The sequence below is a fragment of the Narcine bancroftii genome, chromosome 4, assembly GCF_036971445.1.
Source record: "Narcine bancroftii isolate sNarBan1 chromosome 4, sNarBan1.hap1, whole genome shotgun sequence".
Classification (NCBI taxonomy): Eukaryota; Metazoa; Chordata; class Chondrichthyes; order Torpediniformes; family Narcinidae; genus Narcine; species Narcine bancroftii.
This window is the reverse complement of record NC_091472.1, coordinates 271,760,554-271,785,724: the sequence shown is the minus strand read 5'-3', so window position 1 is coordinate 271,785,724 and position 25,171 is coordinate 271,760,554. Positions and strand designations below refer to the sequence as shown.

At 42.8% G+C, this 25,171-nt stretch overlaps 1 long non-coding RNA gene across 1 annotated transcript in view; it reads left to right on the top strand.

Moving 5' to 3' along the window:
- The window catches only part of LOC138761967 (uncharacterized), an 88,627-nt gene that overhangs the window by 36,857 nt on the left and 26,599 nt on the right, over nucleotides 1-25,171 (top strand). The window contains exon 2 of the long non-coding RNA XR_011356663.1: nucleotides 15,884-15,981. This is a non-coding gene — a long non-coding RNA (uncharacterized lncRNA). The remainder of the gene's footprint in view (nucleotides 1-15,883; nucleotides 15,982-25,171) is intronic.

Sequence of the window (25,171 nt, the reverse complement as noted above, 5' to 3'; positions counted from 1 at the left end):
GAAAGCAGTGCCGGGTTGGGAGTTTGGGTTTGTGGAGAGGAACTGGAAGAAGATAGAAAAACAACATTTAAGAGACATTTAGACAGGCACGCAAACGTGCAGGAAATGGAGGGATATGGATTACATGCAGGTTGATGAGAGATTAATTTGGCAAAATTCTCGGCACAGACTTGATGAACTGAAGGGCCTATTCCTGGGCTGCACTGATTTATGTTCTATGTTCTTATATCTTCTTCTCAGAGATCTTCATAGAACTAGAACTGTTCTGGTTAAATTTTGTTGTGTTATTTTCTTGACCTTTCTCTTCAACTCTTGTGCAGCTCTGATGGATGAATTGTAGTTCCTGGGCTGCACTGATTTTTGTTCTATGTTCTTATATCTTCTTCTCAGAGATCTTCATAGAACTAGAACTGTTCTGGTTAAATTTTGTTGTGTTATTTTCTTGACCTTTCTCTTCAACTCTTGTGCAGCTCTGATGGATGAATTGTAGTTCCTGGGCTGCACTGATTTTTGTTCTATGTTCTTATATCTTCTTCTCAGAGATCTTCATAGAACTAGAACTGTTCTGGTTAAATTTTGTTGTGTTATTTTCTTGACCTTTCTCTTCAACTCTTGTGCAGCTCTGATGGATGAATTGTAGTTCCTGGGCTGCACTGATTTATGTTCTATGTTCTTATATCTTCTTCTCAGAGATCTTCATAGAACTAGAACTGTTCTGGTTAAATTTTGCTGTGTTATTTTCTTGACCTTTCTCTTCAACTCTTGTGCAGCTCTGATGGATGAATTGTAGTTCCTGGGCTGCACTGATTTATGTTCTATGTTCTTATATCTTCTTCTCAGAGATCTTCATAGAACTAGAACTGTTCTGGTTAAATTTTGCTGTGTTATTTTCTTGACCTTTCTCTTCAACTCTTGTGCAGCTCTGATGGATGAATTGTAGTTCCTGGGCTGCACTGATTTATGTTCTATGTTCTTATATCTTCTTCTCAGAGATCTTCATAGAACTAGAACTGTTCTGGTTAAATTTTGCTGTGTTATTTTCTTGACCTTTCTCTTCAACTCTTGTGCAGCTCTGATGGATGAATTGTAGTTAAGTCAAGTTTATTGTCATCTGATTGTACAAGTATAACCTTTGCCATATAAAGGACACTGTTTGACCTGCTGAGTTTCTCCATCTTTTTGTTTTTACTTCAACCATGGTGCCTGCAGACCTTTGTGTTTTACTTCCTTACAACTTGACAAAACAGCGTTCCCTGGTCCATGGAGCAAAGAATGTGCAGCAAACAAGTGGGCATAACATATATACAGTCAAATAATACATATGCAGGACAAGTATTAGATCTATAAAATATAAACAAACTTCACTTTGTACAAATGAGAGCCTCGAATAATTAGTGTGAACATTCCTTAAAGGGATTTATTTGGAAGAATGATGCACAGCACTTGAGATATTTGCACATTTCTCATTTTCTTGTCTTAAGTAAAGAATTATTCAAAGTATTGAAACATAAAATTATGAATAAATCCAAAGCCAATTATTCCAATGCTAATTAAGGAAGTTTACGTGTGTATATGTAAGGCTGATTACATGATTTGACACTTTCCAATTTTTGTTGAGAGTTCTTATTTTCATCATATTGAAGGATGGTAGTGCTATGGGAAGGAATGCTTTCTACTGATAGTGACATTCAACTGCTGGAGGCTGTGCAGAGGGGGAACCAGGCACATCTTCAGGACATTTCTCAGATAATTGTTCTTCCATCACCCTAGGTTTAAGAAGCCATGAGGGGAAAGCAACCTTCCCATTTGTGATGCTTTTCTACTTCATGTGGGCCACAAACATATCCCCCCAATCCATCACCCACAAAATCATTTGAGAGGATGGTTTATGCCAAATCAATACTCGTAAATCTGTAATTATCAAAAGCCTAATAATTAAAATACCCTGTTTGTCCAGAGCTGTTAGAAAATGAATAACAAATGGAATCCACAACTCTCACAACCCAAAATCAAGAGTTAAAACTAGGGCCATCTAATCATTTGCAAAGTTCATGTCCATGTAGACAACAAAGCTGTTTAACTAATTATCAATAATTTGGAAAGGAATGAGTTTCACTGCTGAGAGACGCAGTTGTTTTAAACTGCAAACAAGACCAGGTTGAAATGCGATCCAAAAAAGTGGAACAATAGCTCATAAAAAGTGCTGGAATGCAAATTGAGCCTTTTTTCAGAAGCAGACTGTTTGAATAGTCATTCAACATGGCAGTTTTGGGATTACACCAAAATAGAAAAAAATGCCATTCATAAAGTTTTCTCACTAACAAAACTCAGTGAAACATTATATTGTTTCTTGAATCCTGAGCTGTATTTTTTACACTTTACACCATGGTTACTTCCATGATTTTTTTTTGCATTTGGTGCATTGCCAAAGCCCATCTCCTTTGATGTACTTCATTATCTTCAGACCAAGATCGCATCTGATATCTTGCCATGTTTTGTACAAGAGAAATCCAAACCTTAGCAGACACTTTTTTTTCAAATGATTCAAGATTCCTTCATTGTCTTGTAATAGTACAGAACATGCAATGTTACACCAAATTGCCTTCTGCCTGCCGTAAGCCAGACAAAGTTGCTAGATTAGTGTCACCCACCACCCCTTGCTGAAAGAGAGAAAGAGAAACAAAAGAGAGTCCATTCAGAGTTGATTTAACTCTAGCAGTTCCACAGTCTCTGCAGCTGCATAGATTCCTGTTTGATATATTGGTAAACTAAGCTCCAGATCCAAACCTTCAGTATGATAAGGAAGCCTTCAGCATTCAAAGTCCTTCAGGAACCCTTATTGCCCTCCGCACTCTCTTGAATTCCAGCTCCAATATCTGGCTCCTATGAGCCAGTCTCCAGCAGGCCCTGGTAGGTCCCCCAACCATAAAATGCCCGCAACCCATGCAGGTCCCCCAACCATAAATTGGCCACAGCCTGTGTGGGTCCCAATTTAAACACCATTAAACTCCAACGTCTAGTTTCATTCCTTATGCCATGTTTTAACTTGATCACTCTGACTGGCATAATAATCATTCTCAATTAAGGCATGACTAATCAAATAAGGAAATATCAGATTTGTTCCAGGCATTATCTGTTTATTGGTAATTGAAATTGAGGAAGGAGCCCCTTAAATAGTGGATAGAGATTTGCTGATAAATTTTCATCAGTTTTCTGCTGTTTCATTTGACCTGTTTGTTTTTATATGCAAGTCACTTTCCACAAACTTCAATTATTATTTTTATGATTGGCCCTTCCCAGCCTTAAAGACTTTTGCTCCTGGTAAACCCATGTCTGTTAAATTTTTCTCAGTTGTTAGTCAGGAAAGTGAGAGTTTACTCTTTGAGGAGGCTCAAGATTTCATTGTGGACTTGTGTAGTACACCTTTGTTCCTCCTGGCAAAAAAAACAAGTAACTGTAAAATGTTTTTCCTTCCACTCTTCCTCCACCATTTCATTGCAGGATTTTTCAGCTCCTTGTAAATTTAAAAATAAACAGTTCTCTTGTATTCCGAATATTCCATCTGAGCATTCTCAACCAGATGGCATTAACATCGATTTCTCTGGTTTTTGTTTGGCCCCTCCTCTCTCTCTCTCTCTCTCTCTCTCTCTCTCTCTCTCTCTCTCTCTCTCTCTCTCTCTCTCTCTCTCTCTCTCTCTCTCTCTCTCTCTTCCCCCCCGCACCCCCCTCCCCCTCCCCTTTCCTCCAGCTCCCCACTCCGATCCCTCTCCCTCTCCATTCAGAGAGCTATCCCTCCCCCATCTCTTCCCAGCTTTTTTGTTCTGTTCTGTCCTCCCACCCATATCCATCTATGACCCCTTACCTGTGTTTCTCCTCCTACCGTTTTATTCAGATGCCTCCCTGTTTTTTTTTGTTCATGACAAATGCCTCAGGCCTGAAATGGTGTAACCATAAAGAGCACTATGTGACCTGTTGAGTTTCTTCAGCACTTTTGTGTATTAAACTACAATCACAGAATCTGCATACTTTCTTGTTTGGTTCTCGGGCAGTAACCCTTTCACTTGCAGTGGAATATTAAGCTGACTACTTATCTACTGCTATTATGCAAAAGGAGGTTGGAGCACTCGAGGTCACCTGGATCATATTCCCCATACTGTATTTGTCTCTTTATATAATCATTGTAGATGTTGATATCATTACTTTAATAGGAGATGAATGAGTTTGCATTTGTGCTAGTGTTAAAACTTGAATAAAGGATTCAAGTCCCCTTTTCCTATTTCTTCCCCTCCCACGAAACAAATCAATCTGCAATGATGTCTACTGAATTCAAAATGTAGCCACGTGAGAGTTACAGTCACATTTTATGGAAACAGGGTTTCTTTTAAACTCACAAAGTGGAAAAAATTCAGATATTTGCCCCATTCATTCCTCCAGCCCTCTTGTACATATTCTTTCAGATGATCATGCTCACTTGCACCTGAGTGTTTACTGACTAGAAAATAAGCAACTGCTACTCGTCCTGCTGTTGCAGTTGTAAGGCATGGGCAGATTGAGAAAGACCGCAGGCAAATCTAATGCATCAGTGTTTGTGTGCAATGATGTAGTAAAGAGCAATGGCTTCATTATTTGGAGATTTTCTTTAACGTTCACATTTTGCTGTTAACAATCAATGACCTCACTATGGTGTTTAAAGTTCTTTCCCCAACACATTATTCCTGCACTGGTTGTATGGATTTGTTCAAGTCCATTACTGTTCCATTTTTGAAATGCTTGTGGTGAAATTACACTGCTGGAATGTTTCTTTGCCTATACCTTAACACTGTAATGATTTATTTTAGTTTTCATGCTTCACGAAATGCACTGTTTGAGCTTCTCTACAGTGATTGCTGTTTGATTTTTTTTTCCCTTGAATTGCAACTTCCATTTTGCATGAGTCTTCCAAAAAGACTGGAAATGCTCACTTCCCAAACAGCCTGGAGCAATATAATTTGCAGCATAGACTAACTAAAGTAACTTGCCAGCTTGTAACTAATATCAGTGAATTGGTGGCTCCAGTTCATATTTTCTGTTATTGTATTACTACTAATCGTTTTAAAGAATGAAGTCACATTTTGTGAAATTCACCTATTATTTCATACATCTTTTCCTCCCCTTTTCTGATATCATTCAGTTTCCCTCTGTTGAAGATCTTGGCTGTTCACTGAACAGCATGCAGGATTGGATTATTTTGTCTGACATGCTATGATAACTCCATCCCCTACCCTCAGTCACACATTTTTGTACAGGGAGTACTGTGTATGATGTCAGTGGATAAACCCTGTTTGATAATTTTTCTCCTCCTTGGCCCAGGGGCATAAAATGTAATTATGTCTTGACTGATATCCAAATGAGATCAGCTAATTCAACACAGACCCTGCATCAAAACTATTCCTTCCGATCTGTATGAGTAGAGATACCTGATCTGCAAAGTAAGCTTGAACGATGATTTACACATTAAGCTATCCAAAGTACATCCTATTTGTTTCCTTCCTGCAATTTAAACCAATGGTGTCTATATACAGTAACTGGAAGTGAATACAAATGAATTTTAATAAAAAACTCATTAAGTGGTGAATGGTAGTGGATTGTTTATTATCATGTGTACCAAGATCGGGTGTTTTGCACCCTATCTTGTCAAACTTGAGTACAACTTTTTTTAAAAAGTGAAAGTATATTGTTACAGAGAAACTAGTGGTGAGTTTTCAAACTTAAGTATCTTCTGCCCAATGGGAAGGGGTAGGGACAATATTGAGTATGTATTTTTATTTATTTATTATTTTTTATATATTTTAATTTATTTTACAAAACTTGAATTGTTTTGTTATGTTTTATTTGAAACAGTAGAAGCTGAAAAAACATACTTTGGAATGGGAATGGAAAGAAACTGAGGTTGTTCGTTAAAGGGAAGACTGGTATATAAAAACAAAAGATTCATGGTCAGCAATTACTCAGAAAACAAACTGGCAACTGCAACATGAGATGGATCTTACAGGAAGGAGATGGCTATTCCATGACTACAGAAAAAAAACGGCTTATTTTCAGAATCAGAATCAGAATTTATTGTACGAACAAGTCATGCAATTTGGTGTTTCATGGCAGCATTGTAGTGCAAACATTCATATTATAACATCCTTATGACATTATTATATAAAAAAGATTTAAAAAAAAAATAGTGCATGAAGAGTAAGGCAGTGTCTTTGGTTCATTGATCATTCAGGAATCTGACCGCAGTGGGAAAGAAGCTATCCTTGTGCTGTTGAGTGCTTGTCTTTAGGCTCCTGTACCTTTTTCCTGATAGTAGGAGAGTGAAGGGGGTATGGCTTGGGTGGTGGGGGTCTTTGAGAATAGAAGCTACTTTTTTAAGACACCGCCTCATGTAGATGTCCTCGATGGAGTGGTCTGGTGCCTGTGATGTTGCAGGCTGAGTTAACAACCCTCTGGAGTTTATTCTTGTCCTGACAGTTGGTATCTCCCTACCAGGCTGTGATACAACCAGCCAGAATGCTCTCCACTGTACACCTGTAGAAATTTATGAGAGTAAATTAAGGAGACGTACTGAATCTCCTCAGACACCTCGCAAAGTATAGCCGCTGGTGAGCCTTCTTTGTGATTGTATCAATGTGGAGACTCCAGGATAGATCCTTGGAGATGTTGATGCCCAGAAATTTGAATTTCTTGACCCGCTCCACTACTGACCCCTTGATGATGACTGGGTCGAGTTCCCCTGACTTCCTCCTGAAATCCACAATCATTTCCTTGGTTTTGTTGACTTTGAGTGGAAGGTTTTTATTGTTACACCATTCAACGAGCAGATCTATCGTCCTCCTCATTGCCATTTATGATTCTGCTGACAACTGTGGTGTCATTGGCAAACTTACAAATGGCATTGGAAGTGTGCCTGGCCACACCATCATGGGTTTATAATGAGTAGAGCAGTAGGTTAAGCACGCATCCTTGCGTGTTTATGTGTTGATAATCAGTGAAGAGTAGACCTTTCCAATTCCAAGTTTGACAAGATAGGGTGCAAAACACCCTATCTTGGTACACATGACAATAAACAATTCACTACCATAAATTGTATCCTGACTGTGGTCTTCCAATGAGAAAGTCAAGAATCCAGTTGCAGAGGGTGATACTGTTTGTAGCTTCTTGATCAGCACTGAGGGAATAATGGTATTGAAGGCCAAGCTCTATTCAATGAGGAGCAGCTGTATGTATGAATTGCTGTTTTCCAAGTGATCCACAGATGAGTGGAAAGCCAGCGATATTGCATCTGCTGTGGAACGATTGTGACGATAGGCAAATTGCAGTGGTCCAGACCTTTACTTAGGTACGTGTTAATTCTGGCCCTGACCAGCCTCTCAAAGCATTTCATCACAGTAGAAGTTAGTGCAACTGGGCGATGGTGGTTGAGGCAGCTCATGCTACTCTTCTTGAGTTCTGGGATGATGGATGCCCCTTTGAAGCAGGTGGGAACTTCTAACTGCAGCAATGAGAGGTTGAAAATGTCCTTGAACACTCTGACTAGTTGGTTGGCACAAAATTTCAGCACCCTGCCAAGTATGTCATCAGGGCCTGACACCTACGAGGGTTTACCCTCTTGAATGATGTTCTGACGTCGCCCTCAGAGACAGATATTACAGGGTCCTCAGCCTTTTCAGGGATTCTAGTAGGCATTGTTTGGTTCTTCTCAGAGTGGGCACAGAAGGTGTTCAGCTTGTTGTGTAGTGAAGCATCACAGCCATCTATGAGATTTGCCCTCGCTTTGTTGGCTCTCATGGGCTGCACCCACTGTCATAGCTGGTGTTTATCTCTCTCTGTCTCTGGCTTCCTCCAGAATTGCCACTTTGCTTCAGAGATGGCTTCCGCAGATTGTATCTGGACTTGTTGTAAATATCCTGATCCCCAACCTTAAACACCCTTATTCTTGCCCTCAGCAGGTTGTGAATTCACTGATTCATCCAAGGCTCCTGGTTGGGGAATGCCCGATTTTTGCGCATGGGCATATATTCATCCGTGCAGGTCTTGATGATGTCAATGACACTTGTTGCATATTCATTCAAGTCTATGGAAGAGTTCTTGAATATGTTCCAGTCCACCGATTCAAATCAGTCCTGCAGACACACCTCCACCTCCCTAGATCATACTTTTGCTGCCTTCACCACTGGTGCTGTGTTCTTCAGTCTCTGCCTGTATGCTGGGAATAGAAGTGCAGCTTAGTGATCAGACGTACCAAAACGTGGATGTGGTGTGGCTTGTAGCATTCTTCATGGTGGTGTAGCAGTGGTTGAGTGTTTTGTTTCCCTGGACTCGCATATGACATGTTGGTGATAGTTTGTCAGAGTCTTCTTCATGTTGGTCTAATTGAAGAGTCCCACAATGATCAGGAAGGCATCATTCAGTTCAAAAAAAATAAAGTTTTCACAATGGTAAATCAGGCAGGTATGAAATATGTTCCCAGTTTATAATTGCCCCTTTAGCCCTATTGTTGAAGAACAAGTTCTCCACAATATTTCTGAAGTGTTTCTTTCACAGAATTAACTCTGAATGCTTGACTGTACAATACCAGTGCTGGTGGTGACTTGGATATCAACCCCTTCTTGTGGCAGTGTAAATTTGGAGCAAATGTTAACATCCAGCCATGAAGGTTATGGGAGCACACAAGACAATGGCTTTAGTGGAGGTAGCAGGATTCATGAGTACTGTCTTGCTTCATTTTTTTTACTGCTTGTGGCACGAATGGTGCCCCTTTGTGTGCCTTTACAGAACAAAGGAAAACAAATTTGCTATATTTTGCATATATGAGAATAAAGGAACCTTGATATCTTGCATGATGCCAAGCATTAAGGAGAAAATTATCAATATTATATATTGGTATCCAGAAATGATCCTCATTCAGAAGCAGTAAGCATGTTATGTAGTTGTATCAGTGCTGTATCTTCTGTCTCCATAATTCAATTTGCTTTATCCAATGCCTACTTACAAAGGGTGACAACTCAGGATCAAGGTGCTCCTCCTTTCTGCTGTATACTGCATGTGATAATGATCCACACATATGATCGTGAAAGTGTGATTCATTACCTAGTACATTACAACTTGGGTTATCTGAAATGGTCGAGGCCGGACCCATTTCAGATAAATGTTTTTTTTCCAGAGAACCAGTCATTTTTTTAAAAACAGCCCAGTAGCAGCAGCAAATCACTTGTAACAGTGTTTAAACAACAAGGTAAGGCTTTTTAAGTATTTATAAAGTTTAATTCTCATCCAAAAAATGCTGGCCATCACTGATCACTGACACCTCCCCACCGAGGCCCTGCTCGTGCCGGGAGCCCAAAGCCCCAGTCCTGCCTGGGAGCTTGAAGCCCCCGCTGCTGCCGCTGGGAGTATGAGTTCCACTACTGCCACCTCCAGGAATCTGAGTTTCACTGCTGCTGGTGTCGGGGGCCCGAGGTCCACTGCTGCCAGTGCCGTGTGCCCGAGGTCCGCTGTGCTTCTTCTGGCACCGGAAGCCCGAGGGCCCTGATCAATTTGGCTCTGAAAACATTTTGGATAAATGAGGATTTTGGAGAATCTGATTTTGGATAATCGGAGTTGTACTGTATTTCACTATTATTTCAGGTCACAGCAGACTAGATATAATGCCAAGGATAAAAAGCAAAACAGTTTCTGTCTGGTTGTGTGAAATAGAAGCCCAAATTCAGAGGTTTGAGAATTTTGTTTATCTTTAGTTTTAGACATGAGATCTTTGGTTGAACCACAAGTCTTGCTTGGTCTCCTCAGTGAACTATTTCTCCTTTCTGAATAGGTAAATGCAGATTTGGTTCAAAGCATTGCCCAACACTGCAGATTGCCTCAGAATTGTTTTGACTATGCCTAGGTTGTCCACTGCCATTGTGAAGCCTAATAAAACAAATGAAAATATCTCAATACATCTGTCCAAATGCAATAATAACTTTAAGTAAAGGCTGCAAGAAACCACATCTGTGACATTGGAATGTAATGCATTCAATTCTATTCCCACTTGTGCTACATACAACGTTCTAATTTTCATATGTAGGGTTCAAGGGATGAAGAAATTGATTTAATACCCAGGTCTTGGCATTCCTTCTTGGCAGTGTAAAGAACAGAATTGCACAGAATAACTGTCCTTTGTCATCTTCATCTCATGAATGCTAGACAATAGTTCTGCATTGAGCTTGTGTCCATCAACAGTTGAATGGTCTCTTTGGAGAAAGGCAAAGATATTTTCATCAGATTTATTTGGAGGTCTTGGATGTGATGACACGATTCATTGTTTAAGCCAAAACATGCTTCTCATACTCAGAGCAGGTTTAATTTGCCCTACGTGCAATGTATCCAATCTTGAACCATTGAGATTAAATTTAGAATTGTCTTATCTCTTTGAAAGCTGGTGAAATTCAGGGATTTGAATCTGAATGATATCCTTTTTCTTGTTAATGTTCAGTTTGAGTTTATTTTCTACATTGTCACTGTTATAATTGACAAGGCAAGGGACATTGGATCAGAAACAATTAGTTGAAACAGTACAAAGAGTTGTGTGGGTGAAGTGGCCCCAGAGTATACATTACCACATATTCTTGTGTAGCTGCATCTTGATGAATATAGTGAGAAGAGATGTTTGTCACCATCAAGAGCCACTGAGTTGGGATCAGTTTTAGGTATGGAAGATGAAAGTTTGCCCTCAACCTATCCTGTTATAAAGAATGCCACTTAATAGGAAATGTAATATCATTAAAATGGGGACTAACCAACAAGAAAAGACTTTCCCAGTCCACAGAGCGACTTTCAAAAGTCCAACAGCACCAACCGTCATAAAATGATGGATTTGCCTGATCACAAATTCTGCAATCGTTTGTCTGTCATGAAGCAAAAGCACACAGAAATGCTGAGGAATTCAGCTGGCCTTGCAGCATCAGTAATATATCTTTACCTCCTATGGATGCTGCAAGACCGGGTGAGTTTCTCCAGCAGTTCTGTATGTCTTTACTACAACCACAGTGTCTGCAGACTTTTGTGTTTCATGTTTCATGTGTCATGAAGCACCTGGGAAGTGGCAAGCTGGAACAGAATTAATATAATTATGACAGGAACCTTGAAAACTAGCAAACAGATGGGCTGAAGAAAATAAATTTAGGGCTCGGCCACCTATGAAAAGCAGCTGTCACCTGGCTTACGCAATTAGCTATGGTGGACGAGCTGAGGCCTGCGCTATCACCTACAGGTCCATGAAAAGTGCCAGAAGCAAAGAAGGTAAGAGCAGCTGTCACCTTCACTGCTGCTGGCAGGGTTGTTTCTAACTCAGCTCTTATTTCCTGACAGAGGTCAAGACTGTTTGCTTTAATAACTGAAATATTTTCAGACATTGGCTGTCAGGTCAGGGACAGATAATCAAAGCTGATTCTGTCACATAGGACACAAGTGCATTAACAACAGCCCACTGTTTATCTTGTACTGCCATTCCATCTCAGGCTACAAAAAATACATCTTTTTTTTTGTTTTGAAGTACATTTTTGTTTCCTGCACCTGATTCTGGCTGGTGAATTTGTTTACGTTAGAGTGGATTGGCTGCTAATATCCAACAAGTAGAAGGAATGATACAAAAAGATAGACATGAGCTTTCACAAATGAGTGTATCTTCATTTCTTATTCTACATACACAAGGCATAATGGCATATTTGCAAATAGTAGTTATATATTCTTCACTACATCAAAATAGTCCTGAATATTCCAATGCTGAACAATATTTAATACTTATTTTTCCAATTGCTGGGATCTACTTATGGTAAATAGAAATAAGTAATGGTTTATATCCATTGATGCCCACTCTTTATTTATGTCCCTTAAGTATATCATTCTTGGTTCTTCACAATTAATTTCCAGTTTAATTGATCTAGGAATGTTGTAGCTAAAGGAGTTCAAGATCAATTTTTTTCCTGATATACTCAGTAGAAGTAGAAATACACATCTTGCATTCCTACATTTACAATGACATTGACCACTGTGTGACTGCAAAAGATCCACATTGGCGAAGATGTGATGCAGCTTTTGTAGTGGCATGAAAAGAATGAAATCTTAAGTTCTTCACTAATATCAAGAGAGATCTGTGTCCTCAGGCTTGCTTTCATATGGTGACATTGGTCATCTAATGTGTTGCAGTTGCATTAGATTAGAAGAAAATACATCTATGTATCAATGAGTCAAGATACTTTTTTTTTTAACCTGGCTTTGAATGTTCTGGGAGGGGTTGGGCCAATGGCTAGAAAATTAAAAGCGTCAGCCCATCTTGCATTCTTATTAGCAACTTATTCATGCTTGCACATGCCCATCAAATCCCCTCTTTGATTTTTTTTTAACCATTACCCTGCACTGAATAATACACAGTAACAGTTACCGGTGACCCATTGGCACAACTTCAGGATGGGTACAATACTGAAATCTAAAAAAGGAAAAATATGTAGTGAAACACGAAAGTCTGCAGGCACTGTGATTGTAGCAAAGACACAAAAATGCTAGAAGAACTCACACACAATGGTTAAATGTTTAAGTTTATATATAAAAAAATAGATATGCCATTAAAGATTCAAATGCTAATTTCCTAAAGACATGGGACCCTTTTATGGACCATTACCACAATCTAAAGTTTTAGGATTGTTATAAGCTTTGATGCTGTGCTATTTCCAGATTGTCGTCACTTGATACCCACATGATAGGTTTTTTTTCCCCAACCTTGTATAGTGGTAGGGGTTTAAAATTATTTCTCTTCTTGTAATTTTTATTTCAATATATAATTGGACTGAGTACCGGATGCAGTAGATGACCCCTGCAGATTCACAAGTGAAATTTGCTTCTATTGGAAGGAGAGTTTGGGGGTCTGAATGGTGGTGAAGGAGGAGGTGTGGGGACAAGAGTAGCACCTCCTGTAGTCACAAGATTAGGTAGGTAATAGAAGGGAAGAGTGGCAAAGGAGTCACAAACCAATGGACCCTGAGGAAGGCAGATAAGGGAGGATGGGGAAGATCTGTCTGGTGGTGAGATCAAACAGTAGGTGGTATAATTGATGGATGTTGGTTGCAGAGACTGGTGGGGTTGTAGCTGAGGACAAGGGGAATCCTGTCTTTGTTGCACTTTGGGGTCAGAGGGGGCCAGGGCAGATACGCAGGTAATGGAGGATATGTGGGTAAGGGTCAAGTTGTTGGTTATAGAGGGAAAACCACACTTTTTGAAGGAAGGCATCTTTGATGATCTGGCATGGAAAACCTGAGAGCAGATGCAACAAAGACCAAGGAATTGCAAGAAAGAAATTGAATTCTTACAGGGGATAGGATGTGAAGAAGTGTAGTTATGGTAGATGTGAAAGTTGGTTAGTTTATAGGAAATGTCAGTCGAGAGTTGTATCCCAGGGTGGAGACAGAGAGATCAAGAAAGTGCTAGAGATAGACCAAGTGAGTTTGAGAATGGGGTGAAAGTTCACAGCAAATTAGATAAATCAAAAAGTTTATGATAGGTGCATGAGGCAGCACCAAAGTGGGTCAAAAATAAAGTGGAGGTAGAATGAGGGTCTTGCCTGTATAGGCTTGTAGCATTAATTACTCCATGTAGCCAACAAAATGTCAGGCATAGCTTGTGCCCATGTTGGGACACGTGGCTCCCCTTTGACTTGGAGAAAATGGGATGAGTCAAAGGAGAAGTTATTGAGGGTGACGACAATTTCTGCCAGCCGGAGGAGAGTGGACTGGTTGGGTCAGACCCCTGGTGGACTGGTTGAGTCTGTTGTCGAGGAAAAAACAAATTGCTTTGAGGACTTTGGTATGGGTAATAGAGGTGTACAGTGATTGTATGTCCATGGTGAAGATGAGGCAGTTGAGATCAGGGAATTGGAAGTTGATGGAGGGCATGTGACATATTACAGATGTAAATGGGGAGTGAACTGGACCAGGGGTTACAAAATGGAGTCAAGATACACAGATACCAGCTCCGTGGGTCAGGAGCACACAGAAACTATGGATCTCTGGGGACATTTGGGCTTTTGGATTGTGGGAGGAGGTGGAACCAAGCAGTACGGGGTTAGGAGACAATAAAATTGGAAGCCATGGAAGGGAGATGAGTTTTGCTAGGTTTCTGTTGAAGGGGTAAGAGGAGGTGTCTGAGAGTTGTAGTGTGGCTTTGGGCAGATAGAGGTCAGTGCACCAGACCACAATAGCACAACACTTGTCTGCTGGTTTGTTGGTGAGTTTGGGATTGATGCAGAAAGTGTGAAGGGGACAGAGTTTTGAGAAGGTGTGATTAGAATGAGTGATGAGTACTGACATTCAGACAGTGGATGTCTTGGCAGCAATTAGAGAAAAAATGTGGTCAGAGTGAACATATAACTACTGCACAGGCAGCACCTGAAGGCAGAATCTATGCCAGGCCATTGAAGCTCTGAGGCAGCAAAATTGTTGCCACACTTTGACAACAGCCTTTCCATTAGTTAGAAAGCTCAAGTCTGGAGTGGGATGGAATACTGTCCACTTGGCTGGGTGAGTGAAACTCAAACAATGCTTAAAAAAGCTAATTACCATACAGAACAAAGCAGCCTGTGTGAATAGAATTCCAGCTATCCATTCATTTTGTACTGTGAGTGCAATATATAACATCTACAAAAACTACTGCACTTATTTGCTTAGTCTACTTCAATGGAACCAAGGGAACGAGCATCAGATTACCCTCAAAATCATGCACCTTCCTGACTATGTTGTAATTTCTTCATTGTCACTGGATTCAAATGATGAATTCCTTCCCCAAAAGCACTGTGGGGATGGGGGATGGGGGGGTGGGGGGGGTGGGTGTCCCTTTATCAGGACAGTAGAGGTTCAATTAATTAGGTCATCACCAGGAGCAATCAGGATGTAAATAAATGCTGGCCTTGGTGAGTGATGACTTGATCACAAAAAAGGGGATAAATTAAAATAATTGTTAACCAATGAAGCACTTGATATATAGCTTGGATGTAAAAATTCACAGCAATATGAATGTTCCTTATTTTGTTTTGAATCTTAAAACCTGCTTTATTATAAACTGACACGATAGTAAAGAAGAATAAATGATATTTTTTAAAGTTGTAGCTCACTTTCCTATCATCCACTTGGTGAATGAATTCCTACTGAAAATAATGAAAACAGAAAAATCCTTTGTTAATAACACAAGCCTGATTTGGTGCAATGGAACTCATGTACTTTCAATCCTATTTAGTGCAAAAGTATATTAGTTAACTCAAGGTAAATGCTTCTCAGCTGTCAAAGACTTAATCTTGCACATCTTAGCTCATTGCCAATCATAAGTAGGTTCGCCTGAAGCAAAGGTAGGCAGATTAGGTGTTTGATAGAGTAGTATAGGTCATAAATCAAGTGGTCCTTTGGATTTATTTTTTGCCCAGCATTCACTCTTAGAGCTAAGACAAGCTGTAATTACACGTCAGTAAACCGTGCAAGGCAGAGGAATGAAATACATTGCGCAGCACAATAAAATGAGTCCCATAAAAGCAAACAATATGTGAATTAGGTGAAGCAATCCAACATTTTACAACAGAAAAACAAAATTACACTGAGATTACAGACTGGCATGGAGTCAACTTTTGATTAATCAGGAGCCAAGCTGCAACTGACAGGAACACTGCAATATTATTAAAGTATAAATGTTCTTATTCTGTTGTCAACAATGTGACTGTTTGTTTATGTTGACTTCCACACAGCTGTAAAGCTTTCCAGCTGCAATCCAGCCGTCAGTTGATAGATATGTAAATCTAATCTGCATAATGAAGTTGAAAGACACTCTTGTATTTCAGAACCTCAGGACATGTTACGCACTTGTCAGACGACAATACACACCATACAAATACCCAAACGTGGAAGGTTGCTTTATCAGAACTACTGTGGCAAAGAGGTAAGTTGTTTATGTAATTTCCTGTTCACTATTTTTCCTTTGTGTCTAAGGTCACCTCAATATCAAGCATGAACATATGAGACTTGCTGTTAAACCTGAGATCCTCAAATATATATTTTACCATAAGTATATTTAATTCTGAAATACAAATTGAATACATTTTGCAAGGGTATGCGTGGATTCAGATCATGGTCCCATTAATGCATTGGTGGCAGGTAAAACATTCACTTGTTTCTCTTGCTGGAAACAAGGTAATGGAAAACATTACTCTCCAGCCAGATGGTATTAATGTTGATTTCTCCAGTTTCTTCAGCCTACCCTCTCTCTCTCTCTCTCTCTCTCTCTCTCTCTCCCTCTCTCCACCTCTCCACTCCCTTCCTTCGCTTTTCCTCTAGCCTTCCACCCCTTCCCTTTCCATTCACAGAATCATCCACCCTCTCCTTCTTGGCTGATGTACCCACCCTCCCTTATTCAACTATTACTTCCTGCCTGTGGGACTGTGCTCCTCCACTGTCCCTACGCCCCACCATTTTGTTCATGCGACTGCCCACTTTTTGTCCATACCATGATGAAGGGCTCAAGGCCAAAATGTTGGTTATGTTCTTTGTTCTATAAAATATCTCTATGACCTGCTGAGTTTCTCCAGCATTGTATTTTTACTTAACTGCAAACATTCACTGCTTGACTTGATTTTTGGAAAGGCATTCAAATTGGGAATGGGGTGAAAGTTCACAGCAAATTAGATAAATCAAAAAGTTTATGATAGGTGCATGAGGCAGCACCAAAGTGGGTCAAAAATAAAGTGGAGGTAGAATGAGGGTCTTGCCTGTATAGGCTTGTAGCATTAATTACTCCATGTAGCCAACAAAATGTCAGGCATAGCTTGTGCCCATGTTGGGCAATGTTTACTGCTTCATTGGGTATGATATGTCTCCCTCATGCTGGAAAAATCTTTTGCCCCAATACTGATACCTTCTTACCCAGAGACACACTTTGATTTGACATGGCACAGGAGCTAATTGTTCCCCTGCCCATGCCAGGCAGTTTCTTTATCAAATGCTCTTGGTCTGACTACCGAGGTGCCTCCTGCCTATTACCATAATAATAATTCCCACCACCTATCTTGATGAATGTTGTTAACAAAAATTTGCTCTTTCAAGCCAGCACCACATCATTTACTGTGGAATATGAGAAAATATAAATCTGAAGACATTAGTAAAATAAGGCTAGATTTTTTTTACTATTGGCCCATTAACACTATATAAGTAATACTTTTAGTTCCCACTTGCTAGTTGGATGAATTCCAAATAACCATGTTTGAAATTCAGAGGTTTCTAGTACCTCATTTATATTGCTTAATTGATACTGGAGCCAATCCAAGATGGTCTCCTCTATGGATAGAGTCTGGCAGTGTATACTCCCCACATATTGACATCATACTGGTATTAACACTCTCCCCTCAGGTCATGATATTCAGTCCAGATAGATTCTGGATATTAATGTAGATTAAAAGACAGCTTGATCTCACACCAAGGGGAGTATTTTTTAAAAAATTTCCCCTGATGCTTTCACACAATAAGAAAAGTGGGGCCATATTTTCCTTTGCTCAGAGAAATAAGGACATTAAAAATATTACAATTTAAGATTTGGGAAACATTCACAAAACTTCATTCTCATGAAGGTGCTTTGATTATTCAGTCAAGTACAAAAAAAATATAGTCCATCACAATACATCATCAATGAAGGGAAAAATCCTTTTAACACTCTTTATGTTGTTAATTAATTTGCATAGAATTACAGAGAATCTGCAATACATATGCGAGCCAACTGCTTTTTCATGCTGGTGTTTATATTTCAAACAATCAAATACACCTTTGTTTTGTTGAGAAAGTGTCAGGTTCGGTGGGTTCAAAGAGCGACGATTCTGGACACAAGGGTTTGCAATCAAACGTAACCTTTATTAACATAACAATTAATAAGAGAGCGTGGGAACATATACGCACAATTTATAAGCAAGTGTGGGGAAAAAATCATAATGGAAAACAAACAGGGGAGAACGCTAAACAGTACACAATTATTAATTCACACAGGCAATGCAGACATTCTCACACTATAATCATTCTCCCAGACCCTTGAATGAGAGGAGGTGAATCGGGTACCACTGTACCCGCAGGGGTATACGGACACTCTCGGACTACGATCAGTTGAGAGCAGCAGCTCTCCTGCCAGTATTGATCCATAGCAATTTCAGCTGCAGCAGTACCACTGCTCAGCTTCAGTGCAGTGTGCATCTTAACCACAACCCTTCTACGCAACGTCCACAGTAGCGACCTGGCATGGAGCAGTGTCTGGGGTTATCACCACAAGGGAGAGAGAGAGCTAATGTCCTGTTTTGCTGGTGTTCTAGCTAGGTGATTTGAACTAGTCATTGGCAAGATGTGCACTGACCAGTGGTTGGAGCCCAATCTTAACTGACATTCCACCTGCAAGCCGTAACTTTGATAGAAAACAAAAAGCACACCATGTACTGACAGGTGATGTGATTTCTGAATGAGATTCAGATGGGGAGGCCACGCGACCACCAGCAATAAGCAGGGTGGCCACGCCTCCTCCAGATACAATACTCGACCCCTCAGACACCCCATCACTTAGGAATCACAATGAAGCTACCTACATACATACATATTAAAACTAAAAAACAAAAATGTGTTTAAAACAACAATACAAATATATAAAGTGCCCTCCTTGTGCAGGGCGAGGCACATAATCAGATCCAATGACAGCACCTCACCAGCACCCCCCACCCGACCAAATAGGGTTGCTGTGTTAACGATGGAGCAGGGTGCTGTGGAAGCTGCTCCCCAGTGTCCGAGGGGAGGGCAGTAAAAATAATTTGTCATCGATTCATATGCCTGGCTACTGTAGCTTGGCTGGCAAATGTGAGCAACCCCACCATCAATTATTGCGAGCAGGCAGCGCAGGGTCCAGATCCTTCTCATGACTTGTGCATCCTGCGCCCTAGCCCGACACTTGGGCTCTCCCGAAGCACAGCCCAGATGATTGCCGCTGTGCTCTCCCGTGCTGAGGCAAGGGGTGGGCTGGCAGACGTGTATCCCAGGAAATCCCCGGGGGCCCCCAGATTCATTGGGTGTCGTCTGACACCAAGATGCCATTCTGTTCGCGTTCTCTTGAAACAGGTGCCTAAAGTGCCTGTAACAATAGCCAGGAGGAGTCTGGACTGAGTTATCCAAATCTGTGTTTTTAAATAAAGGCTTGCAAAGCCGTCACCCCATGAGGTGTTTTGTTTCTTTTAGTGGGGGGGCTGGGGGGGCGACACTGCCACTGTCAAATTAAACAAAAAGAACACAATTTCCTTTCAATGTCAGTACTACAGCTCAAGGTAACTGAAAAACAAAAGGTCCAATACAAAGTCTATGCAATAAGTGGAATCGGATGATCAATGCTACTGCCCGATCAAACTCATCAATCAAATGTCCAATGCTGCTAACTGAACATGCCAGTGTAATGGCCATAGACATTGGTGGTGTTAGTGGCTGAAATCAGTGATTCCACTGCAGCAGCCTTATTGATGGACCCTCAGATTGAGGAGAGGAACTGCTTGAAGGGTAGTCTTTTCCTATGGTGGTTGGTGGGGGGAGGGGAAGAAATAGCAAAAGATAGATTAGTCAGGAGCAACTTCCATTCAGGGAAGAACAGAGTGGGGGGGGGGGCTGGATCAGGTCAGAATGGGTAGTGCATGGAAAGTTCCAACCCCATGGGGCTTCCCCATAATGCACTCTCCAGAGGGCATTCATGTCTCTGTCTCTCTGCTGCTCTGTGCCCTCCAATCCCTCCAAGAGGGCAATGCCCCCCCCCCCCCAGGCCACTCTCCCAGTCACCAATCCCATGAGGGAAAAGACCACCCCTCTAAGGTTGGGGTGTATGGCACTGACTAAATACCCCACCAAAACACCAGTCACCTTCATGCTCCCTGGGATGTGGTGCTTGTGGGCACCCCTGTAGGTACCCACGATCAGTGCCCAAGCCCTAACCAACCATTCCCCAATGTCAGCAGTGTGCTACTGCAGCTGGCTGGACCACAGTCACCACTGTTCCCCTAAAGTTGTGCCATCATTGACCACTTTGCCGGCGCCCGCAAGGCATTGTCAATCATCTGCTGGTCAGACAGACTGCCCAGGTCACTTGCTTCCCAATGAGGGAGAAAGGAATTGGAAACCCCCCCCTCATCTCCCAACTAAAGCAATGACATGATAATTGTTCACCTGCACACTGGTGGTATTGGTCCCCTCGCCCGGTTAGTCCTTTACTCGAGTAGTCCTGGGGGTCCATTGTCCCACAATGACCACCTATGTGCCCACCTGAGGTCCCATTCTTTTTGGCTACCTCCCCTTTTTGGAGGGTCAGCAGGGTGCCCTCGTGGCAGACCTGGTTCCGCATGGTCACTGTTGGGCTGGTAAAGGCTCAAGCACAAGTTCCACTATGTGTCGGCCATCACCATCCAGCGCTGGCTATTTCTCTTTTACAAGTGGACAGCCACTGGAATAAATGGCCTTGGGTCACCCAGGAGAGACAGGACCATTGAATGGATCCACAGAGGACCTTGGCATCCATCAACGAGAGCAGGCACCTTCGTGTTCCAGACCAGGGGTGGGAGGGGAGTGGTGGTGGGAGGTTTGGTGCCACAGGTTGTCTTTATTGGCCAGTTCTTCCTGTACCAGGGAGATTATTTCAGTCCTGTGGCCGGAAGGGGCCACCTCAGATAGGGAAGGAGTAGAAGGTTCCACGGTGGGGAGGCGTGGTGAGCAATGCAGTGGGAGGCATGATGGATGGCACAATGGGCAGTGCAGGTCTTTGTGGGTTATGTTTGCAGTATTCCTGCCATGTAGCAAACATGGTGGCAGTGGGAATGTTATTTAAACTGGCATGATCCACTCCTGCACGGGCATGGTACAAATCCTTACGGACCTTACCTATTCCTATTTTCCTCATATTTTGTCTCCACCCGGCAAACCTATGCAGGGACCCCCTTTGCGGTGGGGCTTGATCCATTCAGGTTGGCTGATTGACAGCCGGCCAGATGTGGTCTGTCTTCCTGTGATCTTCTTGCAGGTACACAGGTCACCCCCTGCAGTAGGGTAGTGCTTGATATGGAGCAAAGGCAACATAATTCTGCTCTTTTGGAGTTCACTTTAGAGTTTGATTATGGGGAGTTAGTGATAGGCCGACATGGTCAATGAGATAGCCCACAACAGGGTCTTCTCCACTATTGACCTGGTCGACCTATCAGTAACTCCCAATCCATGCGCAGACAAGCCCTACACTGCCTTCAAGGGAGATGGGTACCTCTATTAGTTCCACCGAGTTCCATTTGGGGTCACTAACAGGGTCTCTGTGTTCCAGAGGGAGATGGATCGCATGGTAAACTGACAAAAATTCAAGGCGACCTTCCCATTCCTGGATAATGTCACCATCTGCGGCCACGACCAGCAGGACCACGATGCCAACATAGAGAGATTTCACCAGACGGCCGAGGAGCTGAACCTCACATACAATAAAGAGAAATGCGTGTCCAGCACCACCTGCCTCGCCATCCTGGGGTACATCGTGGCATATGGCATCATCGGCCCGGATCCAGAATGGATGTGCCCATTAATGGAGCTACCCATCCCCTACACGCTCAATGCCTTCCGCAGATGCCTTGGCCTCTTCTCGTACTTCTCACGGTGGGTTCCCCATTTTTCGGACAAGGTCTGCCCACTGGCCCAGGCCACCACCTTTCCCTTCCCACCTGAGGTGCAAGCAGCCTTCACACGCATCAGGCAGGATATTGCAGACGCCACGATGCATGCCGTGGATGAGGACTCCCCCTTCCAGGTGGAGAGTGATGCCTCCGATGTTGTCCTCACCATTACCCTTAATCAGGAGGGGTGCCCTGTCGCCTTCTTCTCCAGGACACTCCACGGTTCAGAGCTAAGGCACTTGGCCAATGAAAAGGAGGCCCAGGAAATCATGGAAGCGGTCCTTCACTGGCACCACTACCTGGCTGGCAGGAGATTAACCTTCTTCACCAACCAGCATGCAGTGGCATTCATGTTTAACACCACCCACAAAGGCAAGATCAAGAATGATAAGATCTTCCGCTGGAGAGTTGAGCAAGCAACATACATCTACGAGATCCAGTACTGACCGGGAAAGTTTAATGATTCCCTCGACGCCCTCTCCCGGACCTGCGCGTAGCTCCACAATGACCAGCTGCAGACCCTGCACGAGTCCATCTGCCATCCGAGCGTCACTCACCTTTATCACTTCATCAAGTCCCGACACTTCCCGCACCAGGATGTCAGGATCATGACTAAGGCATGCCAAATGTATGGAGAATGTAAGCCCTGCTTCTTCTGCCCATCCCAGGCCAACATTATTAAGGCCACCCGGCCCTTTGAATGCCTCAGCATAGACTTCATGTGCCCCCTGCCTTCCAAGAATTGGAACGTCTATTTCGCAGTCATAGATGAGTACTCCCATTTTCCTTTCATCTTCCCGTGACCAGACACCTTCACAACCATCATCAGGGCGCTGACGCAGATCTTCACCATGTTCGGCTACCCCGCATTCATCCACAGCTTCATGAGTGAGGAGCTGTGCAAGTACTGCAAGGGACATCGCAACTGGTCGCGTGACTAGTTACAACCCAAGGGGTAATAGGCAGGTAGAGCGTGAAAATGGGGTAATCTGGAAGGCACTCCTCCTTGACCTGATGTCCAAGAATAATGGTAGGACACCCTCCCCAAAGTGCTCCATGCCATCAGGTCGCTCCTGTGCACAGTTACGAATGAGACTCCCCACAAACGCCTGTTTTTTTTCCCCAGGAAATCGGCAACTGGAATCTGACTCCCAGCATGGCTCACGTCCCCGGGACCAGTGCTCCTGCGTAGACACGTGCAGGCCCACAAGTCGAACCTCTGGTCGAGCAGGTGTTCCTCCTACATGCCATCCACAATTAAGCCTATGTTAGGCAGGGAGGACACCATCTCAACCAGGGACCTGGCACTAGTGGGAGAACCCACGGCAGCACGACAGTCTCCATCACCATAGGACCACGCCGGCACGATGCACCTCCTCTGCCCTGTACAACTGTGGGGTACCCAGGACCATGTCGGTCTGTTGCACCTTCCCCACCCTGGACACACTCAAATCATGGGGAAAACCCAACCCCCCCCACCTATCCAATGCCTCACACATACTCCAACTCCAGCCACTCCATTGCACTGCACCATGCCAGCCACTCCAGCTCCTGCTCCAGCCTCCCCGACTAGTCCCCACTTACCCTCACCAACCCTTGACCAGGAGCCAACCCTACAACGGTCACAGAGACTCTGACGGCTGCCGGACCATCTAAATTTGTAAATAATGTACATATGTTTGGGGCTTGTGGAATATTGGAAGTAACCTTTCCCCCCCCCCCCCACCCCCTCCCCCCCAGGACAATTTTAAAGAAGTGGGTGAATGTGGTGATACACCACTGGCCTACCTGCAGGAAGATCACTGGAGGACAGACCACACCTGGCCGGCTGTCAATCAGCCGACCTGAATTGATTAAGCCCCACCCGGTAGGCTGCCAATCATCCGCCGGGATATAAGCTACATCCGGCCCCTCAAAGTCAGTCACTCGGAGTGCAGCTGAATACAGCAGAAAACTTTAAGTAGAATAAAATCTGTTGTTCAGTCTTTACGAATCTTGTGTCTGCTTACTGTCACCACAGTACATCGTACTATCCTTGAATCTGTGTATGATGAAGCTATAGACAGAGACAGATACACTCCAGCTATGGCATGGAGTGCAGGCCATTGCAGCCTTCAAAGAGAGGGCGAACACTATAAATGGCTGTGATGCTTCACGACCTGATGAGCTGAACACCTTCTATGTCTGCTTTGAGAAGGAAATCCAAACAGTGCCTATTAGAATCCCTGAAAAGGCTGAAGACCTTGTGATATCTGTCTCTGAGGGCGACGTCAGGGTAGGGTATTGAAAATCTGCACCAACCAACTAGCCAGAGTGTTCATGGACATTTTCAGCCTCTCATTGCAGCAGTCAGAGATTCTCACGTGCTTCAAAAGGACATCAATCATCCGATACCCAAGAAGAGTAGTGTGAGCTGTCTCAACGACTACCGCCCAGAAGCACTAAGTTCTACTGTGAGGAAATGCTTTGAGAGGCTGGTTATGGCCAGAATTAACATGTACCTCAGCAAAGATATGGACACACTGCAATTTGCCTATTGTCACAATCGCTCCACAGCAGATGAAATATCACTGGCTCTCCACTCAGCTCTCGATCACCTTGAAAACAGCAATTCACACATATGGCTGCACTTCATAAATTACAGTTCAGCCGTCAATACTATTATTCCTTCAGTGTTGGTCAAGAAGCTAAAAACTCTAGGCCTATATACCCCACTCTGCAACTGGATCTTTGACTTTCTTATTGGAAGATCATAGTCGGTATGAATTAGAAACAACGTCTCCTCCTCACTGATTATCCACACATAAACACCCCAAGGATGTAGAGCCATTGCTCTACTCATTATACACCCATGACTGTGTGGCCAGCCACAATTCCAAAGCCGATGACACCACAGTTGTCAGCAGAAACACAAACGGAAATGAGGAAACGTACAGGAGAGAGAGAGAGATCAGCTTGTTTAATAGTGTAACAACAACCTTGCACTCAAAATCAGCAAAACCAAGGAGTTGATTGTGGACTTCAGGAGGAAGTCAGAAGAACACGACCCAATCCTCATCGAGGGCTCAGTAGCAGAGGGCTCAGTAGCAGAGAGGGTCAAGAACTTCAAATCATCTGAGAGGATCTGTCCTGGGGCCTCCATTTTGATGTTATACTTTGGGAGATGTCTGAGGTGGTTTGGTATGTCACTGAAAACTCTTGTAAACTTCTACAGGTGTACCGTGGAGAGCATTCTGGCTGGTTGCATCACTATATAGTATGGAGATGCCAACTCTCAGGACAAGAATAAACTCTAGAGAGTTGTTAACTTGGCCTGCGACATCACTGGCACCATACTTCACTCTATTGAGGACATCTACATAAGGTGGTGTCTTAAAAAAAACAGTTTCTATTCTCAAAGACCCCCACCAGCCAGGACATGCCCTCGTC